Source organism: Balaenoptera borealis (assembly GCF_965194805.1).
Source record: "Balaenoptera borealis genome assembly, chromosome: 13".
In the NCBI taxonomy this organism is placed as follows: domain Eukaryota; kingdom Metazoa; phylum Chordata; class Mammalia; order Artiodactyla; family Balaenopteridae; genus Balaenoptera; species Balaenoptera borealis.
The window spans coordinates 56,857,001-56,872,993 of NC_138870.1; the positions used below are offsets into that span (position 1 = coordinate 56,857,001).

The following is a 15,993-nucleotide window of genomic DNA, read 5'->3' on the forward strand; positions in this document are numbered from 1 at the left end:
ATTCCCACTTATTTTTGGCTCTTGGGGCAATGTCATCTTTTCAATATGAAAAAAAGCAGCAAGTTCAACACAACAGAAGTTTGAAGTGTAGAATAGGACAAAACCAAGGGTAGGGGGGAAAAGGCAATAGCAAAAGTAAGAGATAAGATGTTGCCAAAAGACAGATGGTATCCTGTCCCCTCTCTGGGGAATGACATTTAGGTGGCAGCACATACCTTTCCATATAGGCACAGAAGGGCTGATATTAATTTTTTTCTGTAAGAAAAGATAGGCTTGGGGAGGGGCTTTCTGGAGGCTTAGAGACCAAGGCTGGTCTCTCTCTCACTCCTCTTGACCCCCTTTTCCGACCAGGGGAAAGGAAGGAATCGAACATTATGAAGGAGGTAAAGTGGAAGAGGGAAGGATCCCCCTTGACAGGGTGGGGGCCTGACCCTTGCAAAGGAACTAGCTCAGGACAGAGCTTGGAGGGAGACTGAAAATGGAGATAATACTGTTAACACCTCCCCTGAAGCTGAGAAAGGAGCGGGGAGATATCTGGAAACTAGGACTTCAATGGTCTGGATGCCCCTCTCCAAAACCCCACCCCTTCCTTGTAGGGACTTCTACCTGCTGCTTGGTTACCTACCCCCTGGGCTACCACATGGGCCTAGGTTGGTGTTCATCTATCTGTGTTTTCAGCACATGGTTCTAAATGGGATTTGATGAGACCCAGCTTCCTGGAGAGTTATCTGAAAAACAGAGAGGGAAATGTTCACTGGACACATGGGAGGAGTGGGCACTAGAAGGAAATACAGGGTTACCCAGAATGGCAGAAATCTAGGTTCCCCAGAGTGGGGGAACAAACAACAAATATTTATTGAGTTGTTCAACAAACAACAAATATTTATTGAGTGCCTACTATGTGCCAGGCACTGTTCTAGAACCACCCTCCCCAAAAAAAGAAAAAACAAGATAGAGGCAGAAAATGCAAATTCAGAGGGAGAGGAAAGGGACGGTTAAGGAAGAAGGCTGAGGAGACTGAGAAGCCTGCGGTGATGGGGACTCGGCCTTAAGCCTCCTCACCCAAATCCTCCTCCCCTTCTGCAGTGGCATCCTGGTACCGCTGGTACTCGGAGACGAGGTCGTTCATGTTGCCCTCAGCCTCGGTGAACTCCATCTCATCCATGCCCTCACCTGTGTACCAGTGGAGGAAGGCTTTCCGGTGGAACATGGCAGTGAACTTCTCTGAGATGTGCTTCAACAGCTCCTGCATGGCCATGCTGTTGCCAGTGAAGGTGACCACCATCCTGAGGCCACGGGGCGGGACGTCACAGAGAGCCATCTTGACATTGTCGGGGATCCAGTCCACGAAGTAGCTGCTGTTCTTGTTCTGCACGTTGAGCATCTGCTCATCCACCTCCTTCGTGGACATCCGCCCACGGAAGACAGCAGCCACGGGGAGGTACCCGCCAGGGCGGGGATGACAGGCAGCCATCATGTTCCTGGCATCGAAGACCCTCCAGGTGAGCTCGGGCACAGTGAGGGCCCAACACTGCTGGCTTCCACGGCTGGTTAGAGGGACAAAGCCAGGCATGAAGAAGTGGAGATGTGGGAAGGGCATCATGTTGCCTGCCAGCTTGCAGAGGTCAGCACTGAGCTGGCCAGGGAAGCGGAGGCAGGTGGTGACACCACACATGGTGCCTGAGATGAGGTGATTCAGGTCCCCGTAGGTTGGCGTGGTCAGCTTGAGGGTGCAGAGGCAGGTGTTGTAGGGCCTTGTTGTCAATGCAGTAGGTCTCATCAGTGTGCCTCACCAACTGATGGATGGCATTGTAGGGCTCAACCACAGTGTCGAACACTTTGGGTGAGGGCACCACACTGAAGGTGTTCATGATGCGGTCGGCATACTCTTCACGGATCTTGCTGATGAGCAAGATGCCCATTCCAGAGCCCGTGCCCCCGCCCAGCGAGTGGGTCAGCTGGAAGCCCTGCAGGCAGTCACAGCTCTCGGCCTCCTTCCGAACCACATCCAGGACTGAGTCAGCCAGCTCGGCCCCCTCTGTATACTGGCCCCTGGCCCAGTTGTTGCCTGTCCCAGACTGACCAAGAACAAAGTTGTCTGGTCTGAAGATCTGACCAAAAGGACCTGAGCAAGCAGAGTCCATGGTCTCGGGTTCTAGATCCACCAAGATAGCACAAGGAACATATTTTCCACCTGTGGCCTCATTGTAGTACACTGAGATGCTGTCCAGCTGCAGGTCGCTAGCCCCATGATAGGTGCTGGTGGGGTCAATGCCATGTTCATCACTGATCACCTCCCAGAACTTGGCACTGATCTGATTGCCTCACTGACTGGCTTGGTTGTGCACGATTTCCTTCATTGTTAAAATTTATTCTAATCTTAATTTAAGACTAATTTATTCTCTAAATTTATTTTAATTTATTCTAATCATTTTGCTCACCTTAAAGTGTGTATGGGGCAAGAAAATGATATGAACTAGTTTTTCTCTGCTGCTGGTCACAGGCTGGAAGGATGGGATGGGCTCCAGAGGCTAGAGCAGCGAGTTCCGAACGTGGCAGCAGGAAGGTTCTGAGAGTTGGACTTTCTTTTATGTGAACTAATATCTGTCCTTATTATTCAAGCCAGTTGGAATTGAGTTTTCTGTTCTTTGCAGCCAACAGCATCCTAACTGATATAGAGACCTATTCCTTCTCCAGTCTGTCTTCCTTTTACAGATGGAGAAACACGGCCAAGAGAGAATGTCCCAAGGTTACACAACCAGGATTTATAAACCTGAGATTAGTTGTAAAGGAAATTGCACAAATGGCTTTCAACATAGGTTAAATAGCTGATTTATAACATAGTCTGGCTGACACTTAGAACAATAGAAAGCTTTAAACTAGAGTTTACTCAGTAAACTCTAGGGGAACCTAGGGAGGGGTGTGAGGGATCACCTCGTATCACAACGCAATTAATCTCAAGTCTCAGGGTTCATGTCAGTGTTATGGGATGCCATTTAGCACTGCCTGTGGGAGTCAGGCCTTTTTCAGGATCTCTCTGCTGCGCCTTATCATTTGAATCTTCCTTTTTATTTTTAGTGTTGATAAATGGACTCTTTTAATTTAAAATAACTTTCTGTATTATTTCACAACCTGTTTCCTTTTTCAGTTTGTGGCATTATGTTAAGAGAATGAAATGTGATAGGTGTGGAAAGGAGTATATTCCTTTTAAGGCAGTTAAAGGAACTCTTTGTTGTGCAGGCTGGCACCAAAGCAAGAAGTAGTGGTTATTTTTCATTGACTGTGCTCTGAGACTTTTCCCAGAAGGCTTAATAGGAGATGGTCCTCTTTGAGGGAGGTTGGCAGAATCAGAGGTACGTGCTGTGCTCTGGGGAGTACGTCGACAGCTCTTTTTTATCTGGCACACACAAAACGATGCTAATGCTACTTCTTGCTTCCCTGTGAGTATCTTTCCTGCCCTTAGGCCTTCAGAGTGAGAGTGATGGAGAACAAGAGAGAAGGAGGCTTGCCCTGACAACCATTGCCAGGAAACAGGTTCACTGAAGCTGTAAATTAGATAACCCACTTCCTGGAGGTGGTTCATAGGCAATGTTGAAAAATCTGCCAGCGTGGGAAACATTGCTACCTTTAGTTTCAGTTTAAAAAAATATATCATTTATGTTTGCTAATTAAACAAAAGTATATAGAAGGAAAAAATGGCTCAATATTCTATCATCAGACGATCCCTGTTAACATTTTTTTCTCATATAAATGTTTTCACATGTAAAAATAATAAGTGTAGATGGTAAAACAAAAATCAAACAGAAAAGTACGAAACAGCAAGGAAAATTCTATTTACAGGTTTCCAGAAACTTCCTTATGTATGCATGTCTGCTCTTTTATTTATTTACATAACATAGGTAATGCTGCTCACTCTTTTCTTGCATCTGGATCTTTCACTTTTAGGAACTCTACTTTGATATTTTAGTTTGACTCTGGCTGTATCATATTTTACTGAACCAATCTCCTTTGCAAATGTATCGGTGGACATTGTTTTTAATGAACGTTTAAGAGATTTTGACACTTTAGAATCAAAATAGAGAGGAGGAATCAAGATGGTGGAATAGAAGGAGGGATAAAAATAGGGATAAAAAATGATTACCTCAATTATCATTCATTAATTCATGCATTTATTCAACAAGCATTTATTGAGCATCTAGTATAGAAGTAGGCATTTTGTTAGGTGCCAGGAATATCAAAGTAGGGTAACTGTCCCTTCGTTAAGTGGGTCACAGCCCAAATGGAGGGAGGTAGCTCAGTGTCAATAATTACTATCACTGCTGAGATGCAGATAAGCAAAGGATACAGCATCTGTAGAGATTAGAAGCCCAGAGTAAACTTAAAATGAAGGGGTTAGGGAGGAGGAATTCTCAGAGGAAGCCACAGGTGGGAAGGCCTGGAGACATGAAGCAGCTCAGTGTATTCAAGTTGCTGCAGGATTTTGGAGCAGTCAAGAGTACAAGTTTCATGAGGGGGCCCTGGAAGGACCTTAAGCTAGAGACAGAGGCTGGGGTAAAAGCTGTACCACAAAGACCCTGGAGTTTGAACTTTATCCTAAAAGTCATGGGGAACCAATTGAGGTTCTAAGTATTGAGGGGGGAAAGGAATTGCTGGGTGACGTGATAATTTTTAGATAATCTAAAACACAGCAGAGGTAAAAAATAAAAACAGAAAAAAATCTGGCTACAAATTAGTTCTCAGCATAGAGAAAGGGAATAAGAGCTAGATAAGAACAAGAAACAGACTTCAAATAAAAAATGAGCATGGCAGGGTATTGAGAGTATGAACAGGATGCCAACTTGCTGAGGGGAAGTTAAGAAAGGTAAGGGACATTTTTAATAGAGTATGGTAACTTAAATCACTTGGATAAATTTTAAATCTTAATAAATATAGTTTCAGGACATGCACCAGGAAAGACTGACCTTGGCAAAGGAAAACTAAAGTCCCTCCCAGTGGTGTGTTGGAGCCAGCGAAAGTGGTCATGGTGGGAGTATTTACATCATGGAAATTAGCAAACACTACAAATCAGATTTTAAAAAAAAATTTTTTTTTTCTCCTCAGAGTGCCTGTTAGACATTCGTCAGCACATCTCTGATCCCTCTTCAGTGGAAGAGCTGGGAATCATCAAAAGCATCCACAACTTAGTTCCTATTCCCCCTTCCAACTCCCTCAAGTCCTAAGATCCATTTCATTATTAAGATTATCAGCATTTCAAAAAATATACTCTAAAAGACATCATTAAATTTGTAAAGGGATAAAAACATTAAAAAGCATAAAGACAGGTCCTGTGATTCCTGTGTCCAGCCCTGGGGAAGACCAAGAAGCCGGCAACTGGTGATGGTGGCAACTCTCCATTTTAAAAGCCTGTTTTCCGCAGGTGAGATGGACCTGGGCACATGGGTGCCAGCCTATCAGAGGCCTGAGGTTATTCTGATGATTCATAGGAAAGCAGTCCAGCTCGTTTGGCCAGTTCTTGGATTGTTTTCCCGACAGCCATTAATAGCTTTGGAACTACTGAATTCTCCCCTGATCACCCGAAGTTTTATTTCTTCTATGGAATTCAAAGAGAAGTGTTTATTCTACTGCTACCATGTTGGTATCATTTTATGTCTTCTCTTTCCACAAGCTGCTGTACTAGAGCCAGAGTAAGAGGACTGAATCTGTCCTCTTGGTTTTGTAGTAAGTGTCCACGATCATGCTAGAGAGACACCCTCAGCCTGTGAGCTCTTGAGCCAAAAGAAAACAACAGGCTTTTCAGTAGGCAGTATCTACGGCAATAAAGGTCACCACAGCAGCAGCAGGAGTGAGGCCACGCCACCTCTTTCCATGCTCCTGAGCTGGATGGGAGTGTAGGGGTCAGAACTGAGGAATTGAGTTGAACAGCCAAAGGCTGGTTGGGAGCCTAAAGTTCAAGTCGAGGTAATTGCTCTATTGGCTCTGGTTAAAAAAAAAAAAAAAAAATGACCATCCTACATCATCTCAACAGGAAGAAAAATTTCCCACGATTGCGAAAGTGCACGAAACACTCGTCAGCTCCCTGGATGTGTGTGGGAAGAGATAGGAGGGGGCGGGGTGAGCAGAGCTGCCTGGGAGTCGGTTCTGGCTCAGAGATTCCCACTCTCTCACCAAAATAGAACACCAGGACCTGCCTATGGGCCCAGAAAAGTGAGTCAGGTCTGGTTTTAAGGATGGTATCCTGATTAATTTCAGTTTCCTTATTAATATATTACTAAGTATCAGTTAACAATGACTTTTCTATCCCCTTTCCATCAGTGACCACCCAGCTTACCCCTTTCTCAGAAAACCTCTTTGCTTTCAGGTGAATAGAGCCCAGACTTATGCAAACACCTTGTTGGCATCTTTTCCGAGGAGGGGATGGTGAAAGGAGATGTTAGCACCAGCCAGCATCCTTCTCATCAAGTAACTTCATTATCGCTAGGGCAACAAGAAACCTGATTTGTTGGGGACTGAAGGGTCTCCAGGATGCAGGGCTTTCTCTTGTGAATAATGGAGAAAGGTCCTGGCAAACTGGGATGAGTTGGTCACCCTAATCATAGCAGTATCTGATGAGGTGCCAAGTGAGAAAGAGAGACACTACAGGCTGTTGAAGGTTGGGATCAGTAACATCACAGCAGCTTGGAGTTTTGTCGAGTGCTTTGTATTTTACAGAGCACTGTCACACACCATCTCATTTTAATCTTATAAAAATTTTTATTCTAAATGATCTAAAAGTTTCATGCATAATGTGATACCATTATTACTTCAGTTGTTAAGAAACTGCATAAATACAGATAAGATAAAAGTTGAATTATGTTGCTTCTAGTCATCTCCTATCAACCTTTGTATAGTAGTGATTTGATAGCAATATTAGTTTAATGTTAATATTTTCTGTTGTAATCAGTTATGAATCTTTTTTGTATTAGAAAGGGTCATGTTACTATCCCCGATAAAGTGTGTAAAATAGAAATTACACGTAAATGAGGCTGTAGGTGCCTTTAGTCATGATGAAAGAAACCTCAGAATTCTTAGATATAAAAGTGTTCAGATGTATTTAGTTATAGAAATGGATGAAAAGCTCAGAATTTTTAAATATTTTTCTGTGTATTCTATATCTAACCACATTCAGATAAACAGTATATGTATGTATGCGTATTTATATCTTTCTCCATGTTGGGATTTTTCTGATATTTCTCTAAAAACCATGTACTACAACAAAAAGCAATAAATTGGAAAAAAAATGAAAGCTGAAGTTGACTTGGATAAAAATATGCATTCCTTTCTATTTAAGTTTTCAAAATATTAATGACCTCATATAAAACAACTTTTGTTGTTGGTCACTATGTTGGTCATAGTTTCACTATGGTTGAAATGATGCATTGCAGGAATAAAATAAATCTTAAACAAGGGACATCTTCTAAATGTTAGCCAAGAAAAAATTGACAATAGGCTTATCTACTGTTAAAGACTGAATGTTTATGTCGTGCCCTAATTTTTATGTTGAAGCTCTAACTCCCATGTGATGGTATTTGGAGATGGGGCCTTTGGGAGGTAACTAGGGTTAGATGAGGCCATGAGGGCGGAGACTGGCCTGATGGGATTAGTGCCCCTATAACAAGAGATACCGGAGCTCTTTCTACCTCCTTCTGCCATATGAGGACACAGCTGGAAGGTGGCCATCTATAAGCAGGGAGGAGAGCTCTCACCAGAACCCAAACCATGCTGGCACCTTGATCTTGGACTTCCAGGCTCCAGACTGTGAGAAAAGTAATTTCTGTCATTTAACACACCCAGTCTATGGTATTTTGCAGCCTCGGCAGACTAATACATCTAGCACAGGGATGGCAGACGTATACACTATTGCTAAGAAGGAATGATCATATATCATTGAACCTTAATGTAGTGGGATGTCCCCCTCATCCCCAAAATTTAACTTGTGCTTGTATTTTTTGTTTGTTGTTTTTGTTGTTGTTGTTTGCTCCTGGGTCACCCTTGAAAAAGTAAGTCACCAGCAGGAACATGGCTTCATCCCCCAAAAGAGGGTGGAGAAGGTGGACCCTCTGGGAGCAGTCAAGGCCCAATGTCAGGAAAAGGCAAGGAGACCTTTACTGCTAGGAGTGCCCGGGACCCTAAGAGGCAATAAATGGAATACAATGGAGCAGAACAGGGAAATGTTGAAAACATATGTAATGATTAAAAATAGAAAGGCCTGTAATAAACTAAAAAGTTAAAACACTTAAAAAAAAAAAAAAAAGCCTATTGTGGATGAGGGTCTGAAAATGAGAAGGTTCCCAGGCTCACTCTTGATATTCAAATCCCTACGAAGATAAAAGGGACGCTGGTTGGGCGTCCTTAAATGGTGGGCTATTAGGCCTCTTCTGACACATAACACTACTGTGGCAGCTGGTGCCTTGGAGGCTAGTTTAAAATTAAACTGTGAACCTGGGGAACTGAAGTGAGGAGACTCCTTGCCTAAGCTTGGCCTGAGGAACAAACTTAGCCTCATTCAAAGATCCAACATGGTAGAACCAGTCTCCTCAAAGTCATGACTCCCTGTTCCCATCCACCCACAGGGACCTGGGCCAGAAATATTCCCCCTTGGACTTTAGATTCTATGGAACAACTTTTCCTTAGTGACACCACGTGCTGGTGAGAATTATGGCAGTAAATGTCCGAGCTCTGCTAGGATATGGAAATCAGACTGAATCCCTCCATTAGACTGTGTATGCCTTTGGGGTCCTTAGATGTTGAAAGGAAAGGGGTAGCCTCAAGCGTAAGAGAGAAAACTTCCTGCTTAACTGGCATGGAAAGAAGCTCAAGCTTATTTTAAAATTTAATGTAGAACATAAAATAAATGTGTGTATCCCTGCAGCGGACAAGTTTGATTGACAACCATGCATGCCTCTAGTAGTGGGTGCATATTGCTTGTAAGGAGATGCTTTAGGGGAGACTTGAGACCAAATGGATGGGGATTCAGAAAGGAATCATGGTTTGTGTGTTACTTTTCAAAGGAATTGATGAAGAATTTCCTTCCCAAATTGTTAACATGCTGTTGAACATAAAACTAAATGGGACTGAAAATTACAACCTCATTTCTATGTTTGATCTTTCTGGCAATGTTCTCTTAATCCCTCTCTCAAACTACTTTCCCAGGTAAAATAAATGGGAGAAACGTGTAAGATCTAACTCTGCAAAAGAAGAGAGTTATAATTTATTCTCCATTTGTGAATCTCTATGAAAATGAAATCACGGATGAGAGCAAATGGAGTCAGGTTGACGCTCTGGTGAACAGGCATGTATAAAAATCTGGATATTAATGGACCATATTAACGTACCTAATTAAGTTTTCAAAAATGAAAATCGATTACGTTTTCTGGTATTAAATGATCTGAACTAGAATTAACTTTTTTCCTCACCTTCATGAGCACAGTAATACTTCCAGATTCTACAACATTTTCAAATGAAAAGGGATTGGGTTTTAATCATAATTTCTATTAAGCTCTTTATCTTGGCATCTCTTCACTTTCCTTCATTCCACATATAAATCCCACCTCCACTCCCAACCATTTATAAAAGAATTTTTAAATTGAACTCATTAACATTCTGGTAATGCTCTTAAAGATCCTGTTTAAAAAGAGTATACAGATTTGAATTATTACATTATGAAGAATCTTGTAAGATCCCAAAATACACATTTCTTATGCCTTCAAAATTAGTCTTCTTTCTTCAACTTTTAAACCTATCCATGTATTATGTAAAACAAAATGAAACAAAATGCATCCTAATTAATATTTAGAACAAAAAGGTGAGTAGTTGGTTGACTTTCGGTTACGGCTTTTGATTTTCCACACTTTGAATAAGAAAGTTGTGTAAGAAAAATTTTCTAATACTTGTACCCTGAATATTTGGTGCAATCCATCCTGTTCCACAAATATGAAGGATATGTAGAATTTGTCTTGCCATGACATAAATATAAAAAATTGTGTCAAAACTACTGTGGGCTTGACGAGTCACAGACATTTAAAGCATCTGAAGATCAGCAGGTTAATAATCCTCAATCCGCCATTTCTATTTAAAAACAAACTCTACCTCTTGTCTAGGATTTATTAAATTGGCCATTTTGTCTTCTCTTGTGAAATGGTTCATATTCACACATTGAAATCTCAGTTTGTATCTGTGGTTGGCAAGCAAAACGGCAACATTGAGCTTAGCTGTGAAGAGGTAGATGACCTATTAAAATAACGATTAAGCAAAGGAATCCAAAAAAGGTGAAACTTTCTGTCCTTTCTGAAATCCATATGTTTTCCGATATGATTCAGCCTTGTTTTTGTGGCTGGCAAAGTGTTTTGTAGTTAAAGATTTGGGCTCAAGAACTGTGTTTTAGTTCAGAAAGGCCAACTGCATGTAGTTAATTGTTGGACTGTTTACATTAGTCTCATTTCTAACTGGAAAAGGGCCCTGGAAAATGTTTTCAGCGTCCAACAGAGACAAATTTTTAATGTGGAACATTTCAAATGAAACATTTTTTTCCAATACATCAGTTGTTTTAAAATATTTTCTATGCTGAAATGTACTCAGTATAGCACCATGAATGATAAGGTATTTTATTCTCCTCTTAGTTACTGGAAATTTCTGGTGGACTTTGATGTATCAGTACATATGTTTGATAATTAGACTGGCAGTTTACTCCAGGTTCTACATTTTGCATACATTTTCCGCAGTACTGATCACTGATTAACCATGTTGTTACCATTTCCTTGTCTGTCTCTCCCACTGGGTCATGAGCTTCTTGAGACCAGGAACTGTGGTTTTTATCTCATATACTTCTGCCTAAAACAATCCCATCATTGTAGGCGCGCATTTGTTTTTCTTTAAATATTCACTGGGTACTTGCTAGGTGTAAATCACAGTGCCAAGTTTAGTTACTTCACATCCACAGAATAAGCTAATGGCATAGGTATATTATCATTCTCATTTTTTGAGTGAGGAAATGAAGTTGTGGAAAAAAGACCATGACCGTGTCATGGCAGAGCCAGGCTTCAAACCCATGCAGCCTGACTTCAGAGGTCCTGCTCCTACTCTCGCCAATATTGCTTTACAGGAATGATCTGGGGGTGAAGGCAGATGAGAGAGAAGAGTGGTGAACTTGTCCCTAAAAAGACAGACTTAGGTGGATAATAGAATACAATTTCCCAAATCTGTAAGCCAGAGCTTTGAAAGTTGTTGATTGTATAGCTCCAATCTTCATTCTCTCAACCACTCTCTTATATTGCCTGTAATTTATTAGAAATACTTCTGTATCCACATTATGGATACAGTTATACTTTCTAGAGGCTGTTAAATAAGATCTGAAGTGCACCATTCAGAAATCCCTACACTTAAAACAGCTAGAGAAAGAAGAACAAAGAAAACCCAAAGTCAGTAGAAGGAAAGAAATCATAAAGACCAGAGTAGAAATAAATGAAATAGAAACAAAGAAAACAATAGCAAAGATCAATAAAACTAAAAGCTGGTTCTTTGAGAAGATAAACAAAATTGATAAACCCTTAGCCAGACTCATCAAGAAAAAACGGGAGAGGACACAAATCAATAAAATCGAAATGAAAAAGGAGAAATCACAACTGACACTGCAGAAATACAAAGGATTATAAGAGATTACTACAAACAACTATATGCCAATAAAACAGATAACCACAAAGAAATGGACAAATTCTTGGAAAGGTACAATTTTCCAAGACTGAACCAGGAAAAATTAGAAAATATAAACACTTATCATAAGTAATGAAATTGAAACGGCAATTAAAAATCTTCCAACAAACAAAAGTCTGGGACCAGATGACTTCACAGGAGAATTCTATCAAACATTTAGAGAAGAGCTAACATGGATCCTTCTCAAATTCTTCCAAAAAATTGCAGAGGGAGAAACACTCCCAAATTCATTCTACAAAGCCACTACCACCTTGATACCGAAACCAGATGAAGATGTCACAAAAAAAGAAAACTACAGGCCAATACCACTGATGAACATAGATGCAAAAATCCTCAACAAAATACTAGCAAACAGAATCCAACAGCACATTACAAGGATCATACAACATGATCAATTGGGATTTATCCCACGGATGCAAGAATTCTTCAATATATGCAAATCAATCAATGTGATACACCACGTTAACAAATTAAGGAATAAAAACCAGATGATCATCTCAATAGATGCAGAAAAAGCTTTTGACAAAATTCAACACCAATTTATGATAAAAACTCTCCAGGAAATGGGCATAGAGGGAACCTAGCTCAACATCATAAAGGTCATATATGACAGACCCACAGCAAGCATCATACACAATGGTGAAAACTGCAAGCATTTCCACTAAGATCAGGAACAACACAAGGATGTCCACTCTCGCCACTCTTATTCAACATAGTTTTGGAAGTCCTAGCCATGGCAATCACAGAAGAAAAAGAAATAAAAGGAATACAAATTGGAAAAGAAGAAGAAAAACTGTCACTGTTCACCGATGACATGATACTATACATAGAAAATCCTAAAGATGCCACCAGAAAACTACTAGAACTAATCAATGAATTTGGTAAGGTTGCAGGATACAAAATTAATGCACAGAAATCTCTGGCATTCCTATACACCAACAACAAAAAATCAGAAAGAGAAATTAAGGAAACACTCCCATTTACCACTGCAACAAAAAGAATAAAATACCTTAGAATAAACCTGCCTAAGGAGGTGAAAGACTTGTACCCAGAAAACTATAAAACACTGATGAAAGAAATCAAAGATGACATAAACAGATGGAGAAATATACCATGTTCTTGGATTGGAAGGATCAGTATTGTGAAAATGACTATACTACCCAAAGCGATCTATAGATTCAATGAAATCCCTATCAAACTACCAATGGCATTCTTCACAGAATTAGAACAAAAAATTTTACATTTTGTATGGAAACACAAAAGACCCCAAATAGCCAAAGCAATCTTGAGAAAGAAAAACAGAGTTGGAGGAATCAAGCTCCCTGACTTCAAACTATACCACAAAGCTACAGTAATCAAGACAGTATGGTACTGGCACAAAAACAGAAATATAGATCAATGGAACAGGATAGAAAGCCCAGAGATAAACCCACACACATATGGTCACCTTATTTTTGATAAAGGAGGCAAGAATATACAATGGAGAAAAGACAGCCTCTTCCATAAGTGGTGCTGGGGAAACTGGACAGCTACATGTAAAAGAATGAAATTAGAACACTCCCTAACCCATACACAAAAATAAACTCAAGATGGATTAAAGACCTAAATATAAGGCCAGACACTATAAAACCCTTAGAGGAAAACATAGGCAGAACACACTATGACATAAATCACAGCAGGATCTTTTTTGACCCACCTCCTAGAGAAATGGAAATAAAAACAAAAATAAACAAATGGGACATAATGAAATTTAAAAGCTTTTGCATAGCAAAGGAAGCCATAAACAAGACAAAAAAACAACCCTCAGTATGGGAGAAAATATTTGCAAATGAAGCAACTGACAAAGGATTAATCTCCAAAATATACAAGCAGCTCATGCAGCTCAATATCAAAAAAAACAAACAACCCAATCCAAAAATGGGCAGAAGACCTAAATAGACATTTCTTCAAAGACGATATACAGATTGCCGACAAACACATGAAAGGATGCTCAACATCACTAATCATTAGAGAAATGCAAATCAAAACTGCAATGAGGTATCACCTCACACCAGTCAGAATGGCCATCATGAAAAATCTACAAACAGTAAATGCTGGACAGGGTGTGGAGAAAAGGGAACCCTCTTGCACTGTTGGTGGGAATGTAAATTGATACAGCCACTATGGAGAACAGTATGGAGGTTCCTTAGAAAACTAAAAATAGAACTACCATACGACCCAGCAATCCCACTACTGGGCATATACCCTGAGAAAACCATAATTCAAAAAGAGTCATGTGCCACAGTGTTCATTTCAGCTCTATTTACAATGGAAGTAACCTAAGTGTCCATGGACAGATGAATGGATAAAGAAGATGTGGCACATATATACAATGGAATATTATTCAGCCATAAAAAGAAATGTAATTGAGTTTTTTGTAGTGAGGTGGATTGACCTAGAGACTGTCATACAGAGTCAAGGAAGTCAGAAAAAGAAAAATAAATACTGTATGCTAACACATATAAAAGGAATCTAAAAAAAAAAAAAAAAGTGGTTCTGGAGAACCTAGGGGCAGGACAGGAATAAAGACGCAGAAATAGAGAATGAACTTGAGGACATGGGGAGGGGGCAGGGTAAGCTGGGACGAAGTGAGAGAGTGGCATGGACTTATATACACTACCAAATGTAAAATAGATAGGTAGTGGGAAGCAGCCGCATAGCACAGGGAGATCAGCTCGGTGCTTTGTGACCACCTAGAGGGGTGCGATAGGGAGGGTGGGAGGGAGACGTAAGAGGGAGGAGATATGGGGATATATGTATATGTATAGCTGATTTACTTTGTTATAAAGCAGAAACTAACACACCATTGTAAATCAATTATACTCCAATAAAGATGTTTAAAAAAATAAATAAACAAAATAAAATAAAATAAAATAGTCGGCTGGTGGGAAGCAGCAGCCTAGCACAGGGAGATCGGCTCGGTGCTTTACGATGACCTACAGGGGTGGGATAGGGAGGGTGGGAGGGACGCTCAAGAGGTGGGGATATGGGGACATGTGTATGCATATGGCTGATTTGCTTTGTTTGCAACAAACTCTCACAGTACTGTGAAGCAATTATACTCCAATAAAGATCTATTTTATAAAAGAAAAAGAAAAAAGAAATCCATACTCCAAGGGTGGTTAGTTGAGACTGGAAGGATCTTTTTTTTTTTTAAGAGAAAATGCTTTTTTTTAAAATTGAAGTATGGTTGATTTACAATGTTGTGTTAGTTTCAAGTGTACAACAGAGTGATTCAGTTACATATATGTGTATGTGTATATATATATATATATATATATATATATATATATTCCTTTTCAGATTCTTTTCCATTATAGGTTATTACAAGATATTGGGTATAGCTCCCTGTGCTGTACAGTAGGTCTTTGTTGTTTACCTATTTTATATATAGTAGTGTGTATATGTTAATCCCAAACTCCTAATTTATCTCTCACTGCCTCCCACTATTCACTTTGGTAACCATAAGTTTGTTTTCTGTGTTTCTGTTTTGTATATATATTCATTTGTGTTATTTTTTAGATTCCACATAAAAGTGATATCATATAGTATTTGCTTTCTCTGTCTCACTTATTTCACTAAGCATAATAACCTCTAGGTCCATCCATGTTGCTGCAAAAGGCAATATTTCATTCTTTTTATGGCTGAATAATATTGCATTGTATATATAAACCACATCTTCTTAAGCCAATCATCTGATGATGAGCATGTGGGTTACTTCCCCACCTTCTTCGGACTGAGGCTACCAACAGTGAGATTGTGAACGGCCAAGGTAGCTTAAGACATTTCACAAAACCTTCCTTTCTCCTTCTTTTATGAGATACTAAACCTTGGCATTATCTCTATCATTTACGACTGTTTTGGGTTAATAATAATTAACTATTCCAAAAATTATCCATTAAATGATGCCATTTATCTCTTGCTGACACTCTCTTTGCACAGCCTATGCAAAGACCTTGTTCATGTATAGAGAAATACCTAAGCAGGTAACCAGGAAGTGTGAATAGATGAGATCAGCCTTGGCTAAAAGGGCCTACAGAAAAAGTTATGAGGTCCTAATGTCCCATTAAATGACTACAACAAACCAAGCAAATTCAAGCACTGTATGACAGATTTTCCAGGGTGCCGGTAGCCTCTCCAGGTTCCCTCCTCCTTTCTGAAAATACAAATTTGATAGTGGAAAACAAAAGGGTATAAATACAGCTTGAC

General features: G+C 40.0%; 1 pseudogene across 1 annotated transcript; it reads right to left on the reverse strand.

Annotated features, from left to right (window-relative positions):
- Positions 1-895: 895 nt before the first annotated feature.
- On the reverse strand, positions 896-14,686 carry LOC309609106 (tubulin beta-5 chain pseudogene; annotated as a pseudogene). Its single transcript has one exon. The product of its transcript is annotated as a tubulin beta-5 chain pseudogene (transcript).
- Positions 14,687-15,993: the final 1,307 nt, after the last annotated feature.